The sequence below is a fragment of the Artemia franciscana genome, chromosome 3, assembly GCF_032884065.1.
Source record: "Artemia franciscana chromosome 3, ASM3288406v1, whole genome shotgun sequence".
Classification (NCBI taxonomy): domain Eukaryota; kingdom Metazoa; phylum Arthropoda; class Branchiopoda; order Anostraca; family Artemiidae; genus Artemia; species Artemia franciscana.
In genome coordinates, this window is record NC_088865.1 from 43,779,286 (window position 1) to 43,802,030 (window position 22,745).

Sequence of the window (22,745 nt, forward strand, 5' to 3'; positions counted from 1 at the left end):
AGTTTTTAGGAAGTACAAATGACACTTGAGCCCTTGGGGGTTTAAAGGGCAGGGGAGTTACCAAACTTATTTATAGCACAGTACAGATTGTAGGGATGCAATTTTCATGGCAACAACTGTTATGCTTGGAAAGACTGTTGCATGGAGAATCAAATGGTATAACTCATATGTTATTAGTCCTGGGGCTTTATCTGGCCCCCTTAGGAAGAAGGGTTGTTGATGCTCATTGAATCAAGATTCAATAGGTATTTTTCTTTTGCTATTAGACCTATAGTGTTTATTTTAGAAAATAAATCTTACACCAGTATTACTAATCAAAGCTAATCAAAGTTCACAGTCTTCTAGAGGGAGAAGGAGTGGAGGTAGGTACTTCAAAATACCTTCCCAAGATACACATGACATACTTTAATTGGCCAATGTTCCTATTACCTGAACAATTGTTTAGGGTCATGAAACTATTGTTAATAGATGCATTTTGACTTTTTGAACATCTTTTCTCTCTTGCAAAACTACTGCAAACTCACCATTATGGAATTATTCCAGCCCAAATATTCTTGTATTTACATATATAGAATTGTAATCATTTCTGTTTTCATTGATTGAATATTTGAAATTGTGGATCTGTAATAGTTTAGAAACAAATTTGGGCTATATATTTGCACATTAGGGGGGTGAGGGTAAAGCAGAGCATATATTAAATACATAAACTAACCATTGCTGTATTTAATATATGCTATTCTTTACCCCCCCCCCCTAATATGCAAATATATAATAACTCCATAATGGTGAGTTTGTAGTAGTTTTGCAAGAGAGAAAAGATGTTCCAAAAGTCAAAATGCATCAATTAACAATAATTTCATGACCAAAAACAACTGTTCAGGTAATAGGAACATTTACCATTTAATCTGTAGAACCATCCTTGAAAGAATCATTTTCCTAACCTAACCCCTTTCCAAAATAGCAAAAAGTCTCTAAACTAGTATTTTAACCAAATTAGGGTAAAATTCTAGTTAATTGACTTCTTGCTATCTCAGAAAGTGTTTATGTAAGGAAAATGAAACTTTCAGGGATGAATCTACAGACTAAAGTATGTCCTGGGAAAGTATTTTGAAGTAACTACCTCTACTCCTTCTCCCTCTAGAGGGCTCTGACCTTTCATGACCTTTAAAAATATGTGTCTTATAAAAGTGAAACACTGCAAAACAGATCTTCTGCTTAATTGAAGTACAACAAAATTGTTTTCAGCTTCACAACTTTGCTCAATTCCATTTTATAAGGTTTTAAAGATATACAAATACATTTCCTAAATTTTGAAAAAAAAACGTTGTTATAGGTCAAAATTCTACTCAAATAACGGAAATTGCATTTTCAGACCTAAGGGCAGAGAAAAAGCAATTAGTAACTGAAAATTAAGGTAAAATGTTGTTTTGTCAAAATTTCAATAGATATAGACCTGTCATGTAGGCAAATTTCAGGGCCCAGTAGAGGGAGAAGGAGTGGAGGTAGTTGCTTCAAAATACCTTCCCGGGACATACTTTAGTCTGTAGATTCATCCCTGAAAATTTCATTTCCCTTACATAAACACTTTCTGAGATAGCAAAAAGTCTCTAAACTAGGATTTTACCCAAATTAATATTAGGTAGGGGCTATATTGTCAGAAAAACAACCATGATAGCCCAGGCAGACTGGGCTATTGAAAAGAGCATAAATAAGGAACCTAATGGTACTACAATTATCAACATGTTTACTTCAGAAGAGCTGCAGCTCTACAGGGTAGCCTTAAAATCTGTTTAGAAGATTCAGATTATGTCAATCTCTTGTAACTATTCTATTTTCTAATATGGTATGATTTATTACCGATTTTCGAAAACACGTTAAATGCTATTCAAATTTTCTTTACTTTCTAAAGGCAAATGAATATTGTTCTAAAGATGGCAGTTCTGGATTTTACTATAGCTGCGTCGGCATTGGCCGTTTTGGGAAAACTGGACGTAAAAGTTATCGTCGTAGATCTTCATGCCTTTTATTTTCTTCTTTTGTCTGCTTTTGTTGGGCCAAGTTAAAACAACAAGAAGGTTTACAGCCCTAAAATATTTATTTTAGCCCACGAATTTAAACTTGTTTGTGAGGTTTTATATTAGTTTTAATATTAAGCCCATTGAAATATATCCAATGAAAAATAAGCAGTTTTTTTTTAAAGCAAATGAATTTAGATTGATCAATTTTATTTTAGAAGCCCTGTATTTTTTTAAAATTAATTTGGAAAATTTTTTTTCACAAAAAAAGTTTTCAAAGAAAAGTAAAGAGCTCCATTGAGCCAAAAACGAGCAGAATAAAGTCAAATAATTCTCCCAAGCGTTAAACTACCACACTCACTAGCAATAAATAGATGTTAGTTTGTTTTGTTGTGATTTAGTTCAACATCTGCCAAAATATTCCCTAAAACCTTTACCTTAATACCCTTAGCTTGCAAAGTACCAATAGTTTTAGCAGCATTAGTAGCAGTATGTGCATAGCGCTTTTAGCTTCTTTAACATCCCCTTCAATACATGCTGAAAGTTTCAGCTTAATACCATCAACCGTTCCAGAAGCATTTCTAATGCGTCCGCTTGACAACCTGAGTGAGCATAGTGTGTTTCGAACTAGTTCTATACATTTTCTATATAGCCCAAAATGTTCACCTTAATATCCTCAGTTTAATAGCAGTAGCAGTAGAATTAATTGTAGTAACCTAAGCTTTAGTGGCAGTAGTAGTAATAGAAGTAGTAATAATAGTAACAGTAATAGTAGTATGAATAGAAGCAGTAGCAAAAGCATGCAAATATTTTCTTGTGATTAGTTCAACATCCCTCACAACAAGCTCTGTCAGTTTCAGCTTCACACACCAAACTGTTCCTACGATATTGCTGTTACACCCTTTTGACAACCCACATACAGACGGCATGCTGTAAGTCAGTTCTCCTTCCCTCCCCCCCCTCAAATTTTTTGAAAGTTTCACCTTCACACCCTTAGGCATAGTTGTAATAGTAGTAACAGTAATAATATTGATATTACTAGTAATAGGATTGAATAAAGGTAGTACTACTAGTTGCAGAAGCATTAACATATTATCTTTTCGTCAGTAGAACCTCCCTCCCATCAATTCCTAGAAGTTTCAAATTCATACAATTAGCCATTGCTAAGACATTGCTGACATGTCCTTATGATAACCTGTATGTTCATATACTTCTTGAAATTTTGATGTCAATGCTCTTAGCCCTAAAAGTAGACAAGTAGTTGCAACAGAAGTAGTAGTAGAATTAGTAGTAGCAGTAGTATATTAGTAAATGTAGCAGTAAGTGTGAACATATTCCCTTTCAATGAAAAGATCTTTCGCTTTAAACATTCTCTTAAAGTTCCAACTTAATACCCAAATCAATTCTTGAGAAAGGCTTTTTTGACAATGTGGATGCACGTGGCGTCTTATGATTTAGTTAAAGTTTCCCCTCAATATTGTAAACGGAGTATGGTTTTAGTAGTGGTGCTGGTTGTAGTAGTATTGGTAGCGAGCAAATATTGCCTTTTTGATCATCTCCCTTATCATTTCATGAATTTTCCAAATTAATATACTCAGTTATTCATGAGTTAAACCCTTTTGGCAATCTGTATACACATAACATGTTCAACAATTCCCTCAATATTCTCTGAAAGGGTCGCCTGAATGGCCCTCGTCTTCTTGAAATTTCAATTCAAACATGTATTCCTTTCTCATTAACATATACTATGTGTAAACAATGAACGAATTGCCTAATTGCCTAGCTTACAGCCCCTGGCCTGAGGACTCTTGGGAGGTATATGTTTGAGGTTGACATCCCTAAAGACATAATTACTGGATCTTTCAACAATGCTGACAAAATAGCTCTTTTAAAATTTCGATCGGATGTGTAAAAAAGGGGAATGATAGGCTTGGGGGGGCTGATTGCCCTCCTTTCACTTTTGACTCTTAAATAGGCACTAAAACTTCCAACATCCAATCAAATGAGCTCCTTCCAACCCAAAGTTTATACCACCATCCGTTCCATAAAAAGCTTATATACCCCGGGGCATAACTTACAACCCTTGCCCATGGCCCGGGGGATTGTTTCCGCCCTAAAAATATTGTTATATAATTTTTGGACTCTTGGTAACAAAATGGCTATCTAACAATAATTAAATGCGTTTCGGGAAAAGAGGATGTCAGGGAGGGGGGAGGATATTTCGGAGGGGAAGAGAAGATGTATCAGGATACGACATGGGAAGAGAAGACATATCATACGATATGTGTGTGTGGGGGGGGGTCATCCCCTGTTCACTTTCACTATTAAAAAGGGCACTATAACATCTGATTTCAATACCAATGAGCTCCATCCGGTGTTTATACGACCACTCTTTCCACAAAAGCCTTATATGCCCTCGGGGTATAACTTAAAATCCTTCTGCTAAGGGTTATGGAGGGGAGAAGGCTGTCATCCTCGAAGACATTGTTTCCAGACCTCTAAACTGCGCTAAACAAAATGGCTATCTCAAAATTTTGATTAAATGCGTTATGGAAATTCATGGGTGTGGGGAGGAGCTTGTTGCCCTCCAATCACTTTTGACTATTAAAAAGGGCACTAGCTGTTTCAATATTCAGCCAAATGAGCCTTTTCCGAAGTTTTTCCCACAACAAGTGGCCATCTCAAAATTTCTATCAAAGAAATTTTGGGAAAATACGAGGTATTGGGGGGTATCAGCACTCCAATTACTTTGAACCTTAACAAGAGCAGTAAAACTTCTGATTACCAATCCAATGAGCCACCTCCAGAGTTTATGATTGCCTGTTTCTACATTTTCTATAAAACTTTATATACCCCAAGGGCATAACTTACAATCCTTGCCCTGAGAGCTGTGGGGGGGGGGGCTATCATGCTCAATGACATAGTTTCTGGATCTCAAAATGCCTATCTCAAAAATTTGATTGGATGTGTTTGTGGAAATGATGAGCGTGGGAAGGGGGTTAGTTGCCCTCCAATCACTTTCAACTATTCAAAAGGGCACTAGCCCATTCAATTTCCAATCAAATGAGCCTTTTCTGAAGTTTTTAAGACAACTCCTTCAATACGAAGTCCCCTGGTCTAAGAAAAACCAGGCCGAAAATATACAATAAATAAATAATAAATTGTGCCCACATCGCTATTTACTGAAATAGCGCTATTGCGCTGCCTATGATAATTTCACTTCGGCACACCAATACCTTAGAATTAGGGCGTTTAATGAGGCAGGTGACACCACTCTTATTTTTATTGACAATATGACATCTGTTTGTTTTAAATTTACGCCTACTATTCATTCTGTCAAAACGTGACAACAATATATCTGACTTGACTTAGCATTTTAGCTGTATTGGGGCTTCTTGTTTTCTGAAAATTTGATGACTATGGTGGCAATATTTTAGCCGATCCGGCATTTGTCGGATTAGTTGACGGATGCTTTAGATCTGGAAGTCATCAATGCATCTCTTGCAACATCGGCCTTGGGGGGTGCACATTCTCTACTCGTTCTTTGAAGGTAGTTTTTGGTAGCCCATTGGCTGACAATTGTTGAGTGTGATCAAGCCTAGGAATTGTTGAACTTTCATCAGGTCCACGATTGTATGGTAGCAGTAAAAGATTTTACTCTGGTTTTCTTTTGATACTTGGTCTGCTTAGGGATCCTTCTTATGCGATGGAAGCATTTGATTTCAACTGCAGGGATTCTTTGTTCATCAACCGTTTGTCCAGGTTACCCTTGATTATAAAGCAATCAGGATATTTAGAGAGCTAAATACTCGAACCTTAGAGATACTGGCAATGCCGTGCTTTTTCAAATTGGTTTTAGACCTTTCAAGCTAAAACTGGTCAAGCCAAGTCTTTGCCTGATCTATTTTGAGTGAACATCGTTAAGAATTTGGTCTACCTACACTACGCAGTTCGACAAAGGACTCGACATTTTCAAATGGTTCTCTAATGATTATTTACTGAACAACTTCTGATGAAGGGGCTCGAGATACCCCCACGACCTTGGTTCTAATTGTGCTTATGATCCAAAAGGCTTCAATTGCTGACACTAGCTCATCAGTGTCTGCACAACAAACAAATACAAATTTAGAAACAATAGGGAAAATGTCCAAGGGCCGTCTTCAGCACAATACGAGAATGAGAGAGAAAATATGTATATATAAATAAACTTACATTAAAATGTGAGAATTAAAACTAATAATGTTTTTTTTTAAACTTTATAAAGAAAAACTTTAAAAAAAAACAGCCATAGCATCCTCACTTCAACGAAATTCAACCAGGACTGACAAAAAGAATCAAAATTTTCAAGTGTCTACTTGAAGAAGATGTTCTAGGTTGTTAAATTTCACAATATTGTCTGCATATACCAGTTTGTCAATTAGTTTCACGCCAACCACTTTGTTTTATAGTTTTGATAAGCAATAGTGTAGCGTTAAGGAGAAAGTGAAACAGGTTTAGAGATAAGATACAAACCTTTAAAACGCCTGCTGATGTGAAATCATTTCTATCTGTCAGTTTAAGGGGCCTCTTGACTTGAATACTGAACTTCGAATGCATGTCCCGAATCAGAAATATCACATTTTATTGGACTTTCATCTGTCAATTTCCGTATTCTCTAGTGTAACAGGATATGACAGAATCCCTCTCTCCAAATCATAATAAAAGCATGTTTGAAATCAATAAAGAGTAATAACAGCGTTTTTTGTACATTCGATGTATTTCTTCATCATTTGCCGGGTTGAAAAAATATGATGTATGACGGAGCAGTGTTTTCGAAAACCGATCTGATGTTCCTCTATGATATGATGTGTGACAGACTTTAGTCGGTCTATGAGGATTTTTGTGAGAGTTTTTCCGGATAAATTGCCAGGCTTTTTGGTCTGTAGTAGTTACAGTTTTCCCCTTGTTTTTAAAAGAGGTACGAAATTGCCTTTCGCTCAAGACCTGAGAAGCCCTTCCTTTCCCAAACATTAATCTTGGCCTGGGGTAGATATCTATCAATTTTATGGACCTGATTTAAGCAGTTTTAAGTGGATACAATCCGGGCTAGGGTTTTGCTCATCTTAAGGGACTTTATGGCTGAGAATACTTCATATCCTAGTGAATAGGTCTTGGGTCTTGTTATTTATCTTGGTAGTGGAAAAGACTATAGAATTCTTAGGTGGAGCCCAGCTTTCACAGAAACGTTCTTTCCACCATTCTTTCCTTTCTCTTGAGTTTTTGATGGGAAGTCCGTATTTACCCAACAGTATGGGATTGGCTGAGGGGTTCGTTTTCAATAGTTTACGGATTTTTTTTTTTTTACAATGAAGTGACTGTCTCCATTATGGGACTACCTTTATAAATTTTTCACATTCACGATACATGTAGTTGACGGATTGCCTCAGAACCATTATAGACGTGAACTGAACTGAAATGTATATACAATTGGTATTGAAATTTATAAATCCCATCCTTATCTCCGTAAGTCGATTTTTTTTATTATTCTTTGTTGTTGTTTTTTTACATTTCTTTCTTTCTTTTCCTCTGTGTTCCATGAGAGATATCTAATTGTAGTTTCTTTTTTTATTGTCTATATTATTAAGTGAGACATAACGAGTTGCCTTTTGTCTCCTTTTGTAGCGTTTTTATCTAGCGTTATGTATAGCGAATTTAGTGCATAAAGTCAAATTATTCACAACGCACTTAAAGGGTATAGGACCTTGTGTGATCTTTCTTGAAATTTGGGCTGTAACCAACACCTGATACGATCTAGCTCGGAATACCAAGCATGGTAAAAACTATGGTGAAAATTAGAAATAATTGTGCAAATTTAGAATACATTCTATTCCTTGTTTTAGGATGCTTTTATTAGAATTTCAGTCTGATAAACCTCAAAAATCCGAATTCGAACTATGATAGAAATTTGAAGTCATCTACAATTTTCAATAGCGTGAGGTAGTGGAGGGGACTTAGCGTGTTAATAGTTAAAGGCTTTCTGACTTGTTGTATGTTTGCTTTTAAAGTTGTAAAAACCATTAGTAAAAATTGCTCACCTTAATGTTTATAAATAACTTTTAGTCTTGGCTACAAGATACAAACTGTTTCAACTTTCACTACTCTGTTTTTCTTTAGATTTCTTTTTTTGTTTCTTTTTTCTATTTTTTTTCTTTTTGTATTTTTAAAATAATAACCAATATGTAAAATATCAGGGTAGTAGTCTAAAAAATGGGCTTACAATACGATTTCCAAAATGAAATTCTTATTACTTGTGCTACCTTGATTTTGTGTAAACTGTACTGAAATAACCCTGAGTTTTTACTCTAACATTTGGTATGGAAAGCCTATTCCCGATTTCGTGAAGGATGACTTCAATCAAGATTTTTTTTTTTTTAACAACGAATAAATTAAGGTGCAGAAACCTGCACAATTCAATCTACCGACAAAATTGAGCACACCGTCTGGCCCAAACCCCTGATCTTAAGATTCTGAGTCTGATAAGATTCTGAGCCTAAGCTAGTCGAGCTTAGTTAAGACGTTTTTAAATAAATTTTAAACTATTCCTTTGGAAATGCTCGCTTGTGAAGAGAGAAAATACCACATCTCCTTTAATCGGATGATTTCTACCTCGGTGCTTAGAATCGTCCAATATCTGTTTTTCTCCACAAATTCAATCTTTACCTAAAAAGTCAAAGTCTTACTTTCTCTAAAAATAAATAAAAAAAACAAGAAAAATCTCAAGCATACAACCCCGAGATAGATAGTCTGTTGCTCTACATGTTGGGCTGCTAAGCCTGCACCCTGGGCTTACTAGTCAGCTTTATGCCTATAGCGTGTGCATTGACGTTTGGAAATAAGTGGGTTTTCCAGACGTGTTTTCTGAGAGAGCAACACACATTCACCAATTACGTCAAGGAATAGCCGTGAACTCTGTCGGATAACAGGGATAATAAAGAAATAAACGTATCGTAGATTCTTATGAGAGGATTAGAATAAAATTATTCCTTCTGTACAAAATTTTAATTTGCCTTGTTCCCTCTCCAAACAAAAGTGTTTCCGAAAGTTTCAGTTCAATCCCCAGGCTGTAAGACAAAACACGCTAGTATAAAAAAAATCTTTAACTTTGGAAATTTTCATTTACAAAGAGAAAAGACCCACTCCCCACCCCTCTGTTTGAATTCATTATCCAGCTTCGTGCGTAAAATGCTCTGATATTGATCTTCCTTCGCAGGTACGTTTTTTCCATAAAAAAGAATTTTCTTGATAATTTACTTTCTACCAAACTCAGCACAACGTTAGGCTCAAATTCCTTATCTTAAGATTCTGAGTCTGACGCTGCACCAGCTGAGCAAATCGAGCTTGTTGGTTGCTTTTACAACTTTGATGTAGCAATATATAGAAATAAACAAGTCTCCTATAAATAGGTTTTTTTCTGGAGTTCAAGACACATTAATTATATAGTGAGGCAACATTTTACCAAAATGTTTATAGATGGCGTAACATGTCTGACCACCAAAAATAGACCATCGACATCGTTTAACACAGTTACTTGTTATCTATTATATCTTAAGTCAAATTTTTATTTTTGACATTTAAGTTCTCATTTGACTTGATTTAGTTTTTTAGAGACAAGAAAACTATAGAAGTAAACTTGCATTTTGGAATTAGTTGAAGAGAAAAGAACTGGAGTATTACGACGAATAGAAGACAATTTTAAGAATCGAGATACTTGCGAGTGCATTGTCTGACTACAGCCAATACTACAGTTTTCCACGCACATAGACAGTTTTGCTTATTGATTAATTTCAAAATTTAGCAAAAAAGACATTGAAAGAATGTCAACTACTCTTTGAAGAGCCTACAATAATATCCGTATGAGCCTCGCTAAATTTTTTATCGATAAACCCAAAATGAAAAAACATTTTCCTAGTTTCAAATTTTTAAGCGTCCAGACCTAATCTAGCTTAATTTGTTCTTTCTGAGCATGAAAGTTGAAAGGGAAACGCTTGTTTTGGGCTTAAATACAGTATATCTTCCTACACTATATACGTATTTTGCAACTCATTTTGCGATAAGTCATAATTACAGGGCTTTAAGGAGGGGCCAAAGGTTTAAGGAGTTAAAAATGGGTCTTTTTTTTAACGGAAAAAAGGACCTTCCCAACACCGAAGAAAGGACCAATAATGACCTGATCCAGCTATCATTTATCGCGCAAATGGAATCAACGTTATGATCAGTATTCAAACCAATCCCTCATAAATCTGAAACCAGGACGGTCGGCAATGTAGTGTCATCGTCTTCTGGAAAGACATGGGTAATATCAAGATGATCCGACCCCTTGACTTTCCATATGGATCTTCTCGGGTTTATCTTTTTCTTCATGTTCAACTATGAACGTACAAATATAAAAAAAAAAAATACACAAGTAGCTACTTCGATTAATTACCAGAAAATCATCTTAAGAAAGCAACTTTTCAAAATCATTTATTTCTTGTTTTCTGCTGTTTTGTCAGGTTTAGCTTCCTTTGGACCTTCATAAGTGCAGTTATCTGCAACTGCCTTTATTTCTGCATAAAGTATCGAAGTATTCTTCACAGCTGCTGATTCCTTTTTCTGTTAGGTGTGCAACAGAAGTGAGCCATCCAGCATTGTTTGGGCGACCTGAATTTTAATCAGTTTTCTCAGTGTCCATTTTAGGCCGATTTCTCACTTCTTGAAATATGCTGTCAGCAGCTTGCTCCTTGTACCCAGTGGTTTTGTTTCCTGTAGTAAATTTTCAAAAATCTTTATTCTTTACTTGCTGGAAAAAAGTTCTGCTAGCATTTACTTTTTCTTCAAGCTTCCATCAGAGGCGCCATTTGGACCAAATCTTGGGGTGGGCATGAACCCCATCTTGGGCCCCCCGACTCACTTCGTGTCACGTAATCGTCTAGAAAATGGGCATTTAACAGAAATCGAGAATTTTATTATGTATCTTACATACTTTCAAAGTTTACAATAATTAATAGCAAATAGCGTAATTACCCCAAGGGTCGTCAAGTAATTACGCTCTTTGGTTAATAGGCGTGCAGTAATTTCAAATCAATTGGACAGAATGGATTATGTTGGACATAATGGATTATTATGGCCGGCAAAGGGCCCTTTGTGGTGGAAGCTTGGGCCCCCCTGGAAAATCTGGGGTGGGCAATTGCCCACCCCTGACACCCCCAAATGGCGCCTCTGGCTTCCATTGTTCTTCTTCACTCTTTTTTTCCTGCTTCCTCTGATTCTCTCGATAACTTTCGTCAATTGGAACGACTTTCTTGTTTCACAGTCGTTGTTTTGATTGACGATGGGTAGAGTATTTTATTACTGAAGAAAGTAACCTACCCATGTCCTTCTTGCTTTGATACCATTTGCAAAAAAGTTCAAGTATAAGACATGAATTCAAAACGTCACAGATTTTAGTCTAGGCCCAGAGCAAGGCCATGAGCCATTTCATAAGCATGCCAATCTAATACTAAGTGTATGGGGATGAAAAATGGAAACATAAAGATCTAGTCGGTTTAGCTTGGGCTCTCCGATGAGGGATTTTCGAACATGGCGATACAAGTGGTGTACTTTTTGATCTGAGGTCATTTTTGAGAGGACTAAGGCGTGTTTTTTTTTTTAATTTTGAAAGAAAAATTTCGGGACTACAACTTAATAATGAGTTTAAAGTGAATAACAGTACCACTCCTGGATTTCTTTTGATTAAGTACTTTTTAGCATTAATTTCTTTAAAACCATTTCTCTTTTAATTTTCGGTCACTATGGCTCGAAGATTGTTCTGTACTAGGTTGTAGCTACCACTGCAACAATGATACAAGGGTCAGGAACACAAGGGTTTGACATAAATGGCTAATTTTGAGAAGTTATTAGTCCATTAAGAGCAAGTTGAGAAATATGTCAAATTTTCGGGAATACAGATCTAAAAGAACGAATACAAAAAAGCCCGGCAGCTAAGTCCCTCCAGTGGTAAAGGGCATCCAATCTCTTCGTCCATCATTATCAAGAAGACTTCGACATTGTTGCCTTGAAACTATTCCGCAATCTGCAAGACACCAATGATCACTAATGCAATAAAGACTTCTTAGCTGAAGTATTGACAAGGCTTAACCGTGCAAAAAGGGATTTGAGAGCTGTTTTAAGGACCTACTCCGGGTTAAGGACCTTGTGGCAGCCCTCTAATTAAGGCTTGGCAATAAGCAATTTTTTAACTTTTAATGTTTTGTTTGCTGCTTCGCAAGCGTTCCACGGATCCCTTTTAATTTCGGACAACTGTCTATTCCAATATTAGTCTTAGATTTGTAATCAACAACCTCTTAACAACCTCTTAGATTTGTAATCAACAACCTCTTCAATAGAACTGTTGTTTTATAAACTAAATTAGAAGTCATCAGAGCAATATGTAGGCGACATGGTACAACGGTCTACATCGAACAGCAGACTTACCAGGCATCAAAACAAACTATAGCCGTGCAAATTTTGCATCAACGGTTTTGCAAGCTTTTTGTAGACTATTTCGTTAGTGGATTTAACAAGTGACCCCTTTTTTATATGTATTTTGTGATTTTAAAAGTACATCATTTACGAATTATTTTAAATTGCTATGATAGCTGCTTAAATAAACCAATAAAAATATGCTAACTGATCCTTAATTGTCAGAGACTTTATTAAGAGTTCTTGTATTGTGCATGACTCTTAATAGAAGTCGACGTATCTCTAGGGCACTAAGACGACTTTAAGCTGCTTTTTGTGACCCTCTGGTATTTTTGCGTGTGGATATTCTCATCTCTTCAGGGAAGATTGACAGAAGTTAAGAGGTAATTACTTCAGATGTCTCAGGTTTTTTAATTAAATCTCGCGATGAATCCCTAATCTATAACACATTAATGATTTATCTATTATTTATGCGCCATTGGCTTTACCTAACTACCTAGTGAAGAAGATACATTAAACGTCATTAAATCGTTTTTTTTTTGTTTTTTTCGCTTCTTCTCTCTCTCTTTCTCCCTTTTTTATGTAATCCGTGTGAGCTATTGAGGTGTAATTCCTTCTTCTTTTTTCTCTCTCTATTGTTAAAGGAGACAAAACGAGTTGCCTGCCTGTATCCTTTGTATAATATTTATGTATATCGTTTCTTGTTTAATAAAGTCAAGTCAAAAAGCTTAGTCTATTAACCCATTGTCTTATTTTTTCTCGGTTCGTTTGTTTCTTCTGTAGATGATTTAGTTTTTTCTTGTCTGTGTAATATTAAAATCGGAGTATTGCACGTTAAGTTCGTTTGCTATGTGTCATTTTCCTTTTTTTTATTCATCTTACACTACTTTTCTGTTGCATCTTTTTAAGTGGGTTATATTTGAATATGTTATTTTATTTGCAACAGGGCAATATGTAGGCTTCTTGTTTAGTTTTGCTAGAAACGAAACATTCATGTAAAAAGTGTGGTTGCAAGTCAGAAATGGGCTAATGATGTCTCTACCATAGAGTTTGGGAAGCTTATAAGACTGGATACTGGCGCTAGTACCAAAAAGGAAAACGTCATTGCCATCTAGCATTTGGTGTTTCTTATTTATCAAACCTCATAATCGCTGTTTTTTCTTTGGAAACTGGGATTAGACACCCGTTACTAAACTAATTTTGCCTTGTTTTTACGCTAAAGAATGCTAAGCAGCACTACACGCCAGGTAGTGCTAGTGATTTTTCGAAACTAGAGCCAATTTTCATTCTTTCAAGATTGTGGCTATGGCAAACAAAGCCAGTTTTTCTGGCATCTCCAGTCTCCGTTCGTAATTTTGAAGGCTAAAAAGAAAAAATCAGGTGCAATATGAGGTTTTTTTTTTTTAGGAAAAGTCAAATCCGTTGAACGATAGCTATTTATACTTGACTTAATTCGTCTGCTAAAGCCACAATGAAGACATGACTGTAACCTTACTCTTTCGCCTGAGACCTTCAAATATTGAGGCTCAAGAGTCAACATGAAGTTCTATCAGTCCTTTCATCAACGCACTCCAAATAACTTATTTTCAAGAATCAATTGATTTTTTAATGGTTTCTTTTCTGAACGAACTCTGTTGGAGCTTGATTCCGTGACTTATCGTTCAAAGTAAAAATCAATTATTCACGTTTTCATCAATTTTTTCAGTTATTTTTTTTAAATGTTTTCATCAATTTTAATGTTTTCTTTTCCCACCAAACTCTGTTGAAGCTTAATTCCGTGGCTTATCGTTTAAGGTAAAAACCCCGCGGCTTGTGAACCTTGAGTCTCTGTCTAATTGGTTTGAGTAATTCGAAAAAAACTGAAGTGTAGACCCACAAATTTATTACTCATAAGTCGAGAACTGACTCGTAGACATATATAGAACAAAAAAGGAAAAGGAGATGATCCTCCCTTCAAACGAACACCACCATTTTATACATTTTAATAATACATTATTTATAAATACAATACATTTTAACAAATAGGTGAACAACTATTTTTCAATAGGAAGGGCGAAGATATCAGAGTTTGGAAAGGAGAGAAAAACCAGTCCACCTTATAAGGCAGTTTACAGTGATACTATGTTGTCTAATCCACCAGTGTCAGTTCTGAACACCAGCAGTCACGGAGGGGAGGAGATTTATGGTGTAGTTTTTGCCTGTTCGTAATACAGCGAATTAAGAAGCAAATATGAATTATTTTGAAGGCATGTGAAAATCATTTGAGTCCTTCTGTGGTATGGTCCCCTGTCCAAAACCCGTTATTTGTCTAAAAAATCTGAATGATTAATTCAAAACAAACGTTTTGTATTCAAAACGAGCGACTGAAGATACATCTAACAAAATCAATCTTCATTTTCAGCAGATTTCTTCTTTTTCTTCTTCTTTTTCACTGGCTCATCTACCCCCATCTCTTGTTGCATACTTTCATCTAAGAAAAGAAGAAAATAAAAAAAGATCTGCAGTATATTAGGAAAGACAAGCTAATCAAAACATAACAATAAACTGAAAGAAAAAGACAAAAACAAAATGGGCATGCACAAGTAGAGAAGGGAAGCGGCATCTATAGTCGCAATTCAGGTTCGAGGATGTATTCTTTAAGCCTTTTGCTAGATAAATTATGATTAAAATTGTCTATTGAAGGAAGATTTTTGTCTTACGAGCATAAATCTTTCCCAAAATCCCTGATAAGATATTATTATAAAAACAGGTTGTTTGTTGCAATTCTAACCTCGTTCAAGTGAACATGACTCTGTCGAAAGTTAAACTCAAGTCGAACTTTGCGTATCAGCAACGTTCGCCAAAAATTAAGAAATTTTAGGGGATAACAGGAAGAACACTACTTTTTTTGCGTGGTTCTTTCTATATTTCCTGATCAATTCCCATATAAAATTCATCAAATTTAGTGTTTCAAAAGCTATGGTCTCTTCTCGCCTCCACCCATAAAAAAATCGTGCTTTTAGTTTCCCGACACAAATTCAGCACATTAACTACAAATTACTCAAAGCTAAATGAAAGTACCCCCCCCCCCCCCAAATCAGCAAAGTTTACGGTATCATGTTTTTGGAATTTTTAAGCTTATAATTAACAATGAAGAAATAAGAGTTCCATAACGCCGTCTTATTAATATGCATATTGACTTCTTCCCAGAAATTTGTTTTCTACTAAACCAAAACAGGCGTAAAATAGACAAAAAAGTAAGAAAACCCAAAACTACGAATTTCCATCTCTAGCCCTTAGATACAGCCAATGAACTAGAAAAACTCCTTTCCTCCATAGTACAAATCCTCCCTCTCCTCTCTCTAAACCCGTGATTTCAAACGTGGGACTGTGGTGCTATATTACCCCACGATATATTGCCATGCCCTACAGATGGGGCATGGCAATATATCGGTGGGTCATAGACAGGACGTGCACCCTTCGGCTAACTATACTTTAGAGCCTTAATTTAAAAAAGGACAAATAATGTGAATGACGCCATGCATTGTATACACGGTGTTGTATTCAGACTATATTTTTCATTTGTATAAAATATGCTTTGAGGATGATCTGAAAAACTTAACCAATCTAATGGCCTTTTCAGCTTACTTCAGGTGAATACACGTAAAGTTTTGAATAACAAAATCTAAAAATTACAAGGTGGCATCAGAATTTTAGAAATGCCTAGGTGGGCCGTGGCCCAAAATCGGTTGGGAATTCCTGCTCTAGACACTCCTAGTAATTTGATATCTCTCAGTTTCTTTTTTATTTCGTCTTAGACTTGGAGACAAAAATAAGAACCTGTAACAGTGCAGCACTTACCCGTTTGATATTCTGTTAAGATAACGTATAAAAAACGTACAAGAACGTTGTTCAGGGGACGTAGATATTCACTCAAATTCTTTTGTTATTTTTCTTGCGCATTCATACATCTATTCTGGTTCATTTAAAAAGCCAAGAGAGATAGTCCGATTGAGTGAGAGACTAATCTGGCATTAGCCCTTATGAGGATTGTATGAAAATGATTATCATTTCATTTGTTAATAGATAAGTCTATCTATCATCCGTCCATGCGTCATTCCTAGGACAGAAGAACTAAGGTAGGTAGTCATAGAGCCTATAGTTTTCCAAGTATTTGGTTAAATGGCACGGGTAAACGGCGGAAGTATGACTATCTTATTTAAAATTGACACAAGACCGTTAGATTGCCTGAAATGATGGGTAAACAAGGCATGCCTTACCATTGTCTTAGGTAGGTTGACTAAGAATTTAGAATTGACACAGGACCGTTAATTTGCAAGAAATGAATTCCTGGCGATAGCAAACATCAGACCAAGTGAAACGCGCAAATGCTTTCCATGGACCAAAGCGGATTGCAGAGACTAAAGACACTCTTTACGCCGAGCAGCGCCCGGCAGGAGACCTAAGGCAAGTAAGTAAGCCAAATCAAGTGCTCAGCTTACACGAATAGGAAAACAATATTTTTCAACCATACTGAAAGTTTTTGTTGAAAATTGAGGTATAAATTTCCTCTGAGACAAGCGATTTTACGCCACTTCCATCAAAAGGACAAGAAACTTGTATTATTGGATTTAGTAGTCTACGATCTATCCTCTCACAGAGTCCCAATTTTGATATTACTTCCTGTGGGAAGACCTATACATGCTTAAAAAGTAGAAAAAATCGTCCCCTTTTCAAGCGTATTTTCGATCTAAAATTTTAACTTTTCAGGTGAAAATATTTTTCCTGCTTAAAAAGTAGAAAAATCGTCCCCTTTTCAAGCGTATTTTCACTTTTCAAGTGAAAATATTTTTCATACTTAAAAGGTAGGTTTTACTACTTAAAAAGTCGGAAAATCGTCCCCTTTTCAAGCGTATTTTCACTTTTCAAGTGAAAATATTTTTCATACTTAAAAGGTAGGTTTTACTACTTAAAAAGTCGGAAAATCGTCCCATTTTCAAGCGGATTTTCAATCACATATCTCACTTTTCAAAAGTAGTTCCAATCCAAAAAACCATGTACACTAAATTTCAAACAAATTACTCGGATAGAGCTGAATCTCAGCCATGGAACAAAAATAAAATTGCTGTCTATTATTGATACACTAAAATCTTAGAATGGCAATTAAACCTTAAGTTTAAGACATTACCTGCTATATTGGATTCATCAGCTTCCTCTACTCTCTTCTTTTTCTTCTTCTTTTTGCCAGGAGTTTCTTCTGCTTCTACACCATTTTCAACAGGCTCCTCTTCTCCTTCCATTTCTAGCTTTTTCTTCTTCTTACCAGGTGTTTCCGCTGCTACAGATTCGTCATGAGTTGTTTCCAATGTTCCATTCAAGCCAGCTTCACTCTCCCGCTTCTTTTTCTTCTTCTTCTTCTTGGACAATGATTTGAATACCTCCTAAAACCACAAGAAGGATGAATGAAGAAAACAAACATGGAAATTTATAAGCAATGGATTAAAATTCCAATAAAGACAGTTAATAAATAACGAAAAAGCCTAAACATTTCGGCTTTACACAGTAGCATCAAGTGAGGGGGAGGGGGGGGGGGCTAAAGCCCCCTAGATTTTTGACAACACTTTGTTAAAAGGTGTCATTTATATGTTTGCTGTTTTAGTTATATTTCCTCAATGTTGCTCTGTTTTTTGATGCATCTCCAATTAAAAGAATCCCCCTTCCTGTTGTATGTTTGTGAATAAGTGAGACTGACTATCACGCATAGGGACTTTATGAAAGAAATAACATAAGAAAATATTTTAAAACATCATAAAATAGAAGAAAATAAATATGTTAAGAAAAAAAATGAAGAAACTCAATCTGAAAAACCATTTGTAATGACGGCAAACCATGCAAAATTCCAATCTGGCTGTGCAAGCAGTAAACATAGATCTAGACTAATGAAATACACACACACACACATATATATATATCTATATATATAAAAATAAGTTGTCTGTCTGTCAGGTGACGTCATGTTTCTGTGTTGACTGACGTCATGTTTTCGACTGACGAAATTACAGACCGGGACATCGGGACACAAATGACGACCGAAACACCGGCACATAGGGAATATAAATGACGCGGGACACTCAAAGAGAAAGCGACCGGTAAACAAGGAATGTTCGATAAGCAATCACCATCAACAAAGCACCCGGACACAAATGACGACCGGGACACAGGGAGTATAAATGACGACCAGGACATAAGTAAAAAAAAGGTAAAAAAAACTAAAAATAAAGATAAAAACTACAAAAAAACTAAAAAGAAAAAAACTAAAAACTAATAAAAAAACTAAAAAAACTAAAAAAGAAAAAAATAAAAACAGGAGAAAAAATAAAAAATAAAGGAGAAAAACAAAACTAAAAAAAATAAAAGGAGAAAAACAAAACTAAAAAAAATAAAAATAAAAAAATAAAAAGAAAAAAGAAAAAAAACTAAAAAAACTAAAAAAAAGTAAAAACCAAAAAAAAACTAAAAAGAAAAAAGGGGAAAAATACAAAAATTTATTTCATCATATACCATTTCAAAAACGAATGTATAGCCTATACAGACCGGGACACCGGGATACAAATGACGACCGGGACAAAGGGAATATAAATGACGACCGGGACACAGGGACACAACTACAACGGGGACGCCGGGGGGCACAGGGGGATATATAAATAACGACGGGGACACAGGGAATGTTCAATTAGCAATCACCATCAACAAAGCTCAAATGCAATCATTAGAATCATGAGGTATAACTAAAAAAACTAAAAAAAAAATTAAAAAACTAAAACCTAAAAAAAAGACCAATTCAAAAACGAATGTATATACAGACCGGGACACCAGGACACAAATGACGACCGGAACACCGGGACACAAGGAATATAAATGACGCCCGGGACCCTCAAAGAGAAATCACAGACTGGGACACCGGGACACAAATGACGACCGGGACACAGGGAATATAAATGACGACCGGGACACAGGGACACAAATACAACGGGGACGCCGGGGGGCACAGGGGGATATATAAATGACGACGGTGACACAGGGAATCGTCGATTAGCAATCACCATCAACAAAGCTCAAGGGCAATGATTAGAATCATGAGGTATAGATCTGAATACGGATTGTTTTCCCATGGACCATTATATGTTGCATGTTCAAGAGTCGGTAAGCCTGTCAATCTATTTATATGCACAGACAATTGGACAGCAAAGAAAGTTGTATATTCGCAAGTTTTACGTAGTTAAAAACATATATATATATATATATATATATATATATATATATATATATATTCACAGGTGGGACATAGGGACACAACTACAATGGCGCGTAACGACTTACGCGCGCAGGGGGGCTTGGGGGGGGGGGGGCGAAGCGCCCCCACCAACTAGGTGTTGGGGTGGCGCGAAGCGCCACCCCAACAGCTAGTATATATATATATATATATATATATATATATATATATATATATATATATATATATATATATATATATATATATATATATATATATATATATATATATATATATATACACATATATATATGTGTGTGTGTATGTACATACACAATATACATCGATATTTGTTCTGAAAATTGGCAAAATAACATTTTTCTGGCGTGAGAAAACGATGTAGATAGGTCCCATATCCTTAATATATTTTCCTTAAATCTTTTGCAAAGTTAAAGTAAGAGACCAAAATACAGGAAAGGACTATCAAAATTAAGTTTGACATAATTCCTGCCACGAATATCAATCACCTTATTACTATTCATTAGGTTCTCCAAAGTGATGTAATTCTGCATGGATTGATTCTTTAAATCGATTGCATAGAATAATCCGGTTCTAGACGTTTACCTCCCGCGGAAACCCCCCCCCACCATGGAAAACACATCCTCATTGAAAAGAAATTATTTCAAAAACTTGTTCCCAACTGAAAACTCCCCCACGAAAAACGTTCCTGTTTCCAAAGGACAATTTACAATGGTCAATTGACATACCTGTAGGCAGCGGATAAATAAAAAAAAAAAAAACTTAAAAAGGCACTTAAAATTCTATAACAGGGTTCACTAATTGTTTTTTTAGATTAGGAGGGAGGGCGATACATCAAAGGGTGGTTCTCAAAGGAAGGTTTAATACCAAAACATCCCAGTTCTCTTTGAGCCATCACCCAAATACTGAATTAGTTCTAGTGGACAGACGAGAAGAGGGCTGAAGCTAGAAACTGATATATAATCCTCAGTACCGTAACCAGTACTTTTTTTGGTGGGGGAGGGGATGGTTTCGTGTTTAAAAAACACGAAATTGATATCTATTCCCTTATAATTTCTGGTCTACGCTGGTATTACGAGAGTAAAGGGTAACATTAAACCCCTAAATAAGGGGAATTTATTCGTATAGGAGGGAGAGTGCCCCTTTCTCATCTACACCTCCACCTCATGGTTACAGAAACTTCGAAGGGTGCTCATTAGATCAGAAACTGAGACTTCCAAGTCCTTTGTATATAAGTCGAAAGTGATTGGAGACCATCCAGCCATGGGGAGAAGGGGAGGGGAGGAGTATTTTCCAAAGGAGGATTTTCGGCGGGAGGTATTTTCGACAGGAGACATTTTCCAGGAAGGGGGGGAGGTAAACACCGTCTACAGAATAATCCAAACTTAAAACTGTGCCTGATTAATAATTAAAAGTAATAATTTTTTTTATTGAAAAAGAAGAGAGCAAGTCAAAAACAAACAAGACCACACGGTCGTTCCATAATACAAATAACAAAATTTAAAGCAAAGAAGAATTATTTTAAGACAGTGAAAATCTTGCTAAATGAATATTTCGGCTAATCTAAGATGCTGTCATTAGCAAAAACAAACAGATGAAGTTAGACTTATGACAGAATACTAAACTATTAAAGCTAAAAACTAAAGTTAAAACAGTCCCAGCATCATCACTTAAAGGAAGTTCAACTAGAGCTGAAAAACAAACACGAAACAAGGCAATTCTTTTGTTCATTAAAAAAAAGAAAAGAAAAAAAAAGCCAGGAGCATGTTCTCAAGACAATTCTTGCTTTTTAGATAGCTCACTTAAAAGGTCCTTCGATGCAAGTTCATTCGTATTAACTATTGGTTTTACTATGCAATATCTCAGGTCATTTTTAATTAAGTTTGTGCATTCTTCAGTAATTCATTGATTACTCTCTCAAATTTCTGTTTAGTGAAGTATTATTACTTAACTTAAGAATTTCTATTGCCCCTCGAAACAACCTGTTTAATGCCCAAATCATTACTAATGAGGGCGGTATTTTCAAAAAGTCTTGCATGGTTAGAGTTTTCGAAAACATGGCTGCTTTGAACCGAAATCAAAAGAATTATGAACAGTTTTAGAAATGAAAGTCTGGTTACATGATCCTTATATTGTTCCAGGCGTTTTTCCGAATGTTGGTTGGTTCTACCCACATAATACACTCTTTGACGAGAAACTGGGGTCTTATCTTTACCAGAGTTTAAGAAATTCATACTTTTTAAATTACTAGTAGAAACTACATACACAAGCTTTTTTTCAATTCCTTAGTAATTTTTGGCATGAAAGGAAGCTAATTATATTTTTATATTTAATTTAATTATATTAAATTAAATTATATAGCTAAATTATATTTTAAAGTTTACTAGAAGCTTCACACGTATGGTGAATGTCCGAAATAATTTTTTATCTCCTTGGATTTAGTCGGCGCTGCCGGTCAACTTTTTAATTTAATGCAAGGTTTGATGATAACAGGTTAGGTTAGATTAGGTTCGGTTAGCTTAGGTTTTTAACCCATTTCTGATATTTACAACCAAATTTACCATGATCTAGTCTAACCTAACGTATATAAACAAAGCTTGCATAAGACCGAAAAAGCAGATTCGCAAATCTAATTGAGTCCAAGCAGACAAAAAGGAACTTCAGACATTCACTGGGTGAATGTCGACATAAACCAGATTTCGAGCATTCTGTCGACACATTTCCAAACAACATTTAGTAAAACTTATACTAATGGAAAAACTACAAAATGGGTTCGATTGGAATGAAATTAAAACAGAAAAAGGCAGAGAGAATGGGTGAGAGAAAGAGAAACGAAGGGGGGAGAGTGAGAGAGAAGAAGAGAGATAGAAAGCAATTTGTTTTCTGACCTCAGCTTCTTTCACTGCTTCACACATGACATCAACATTCTTTCTTGGAAGCTCACCGTCTTCATAAAATTT

The 22,745-nt window shown here is 35.6% G+C and overlaps 1 protein-coding gene across 2 annotated transcripts in view; it reads right to left on the reverse strand.

Annotated features, from left to right (window-relative positions):
- Positions 1 to 22,745, reverse strand: part of LOC136025300 (nucleolar protein 56-like) — an 86,990-nt gene that overhangs the window by 32,151 nt on the left and 32,094 nt on the right. The window lies entirely within an intron of this gene.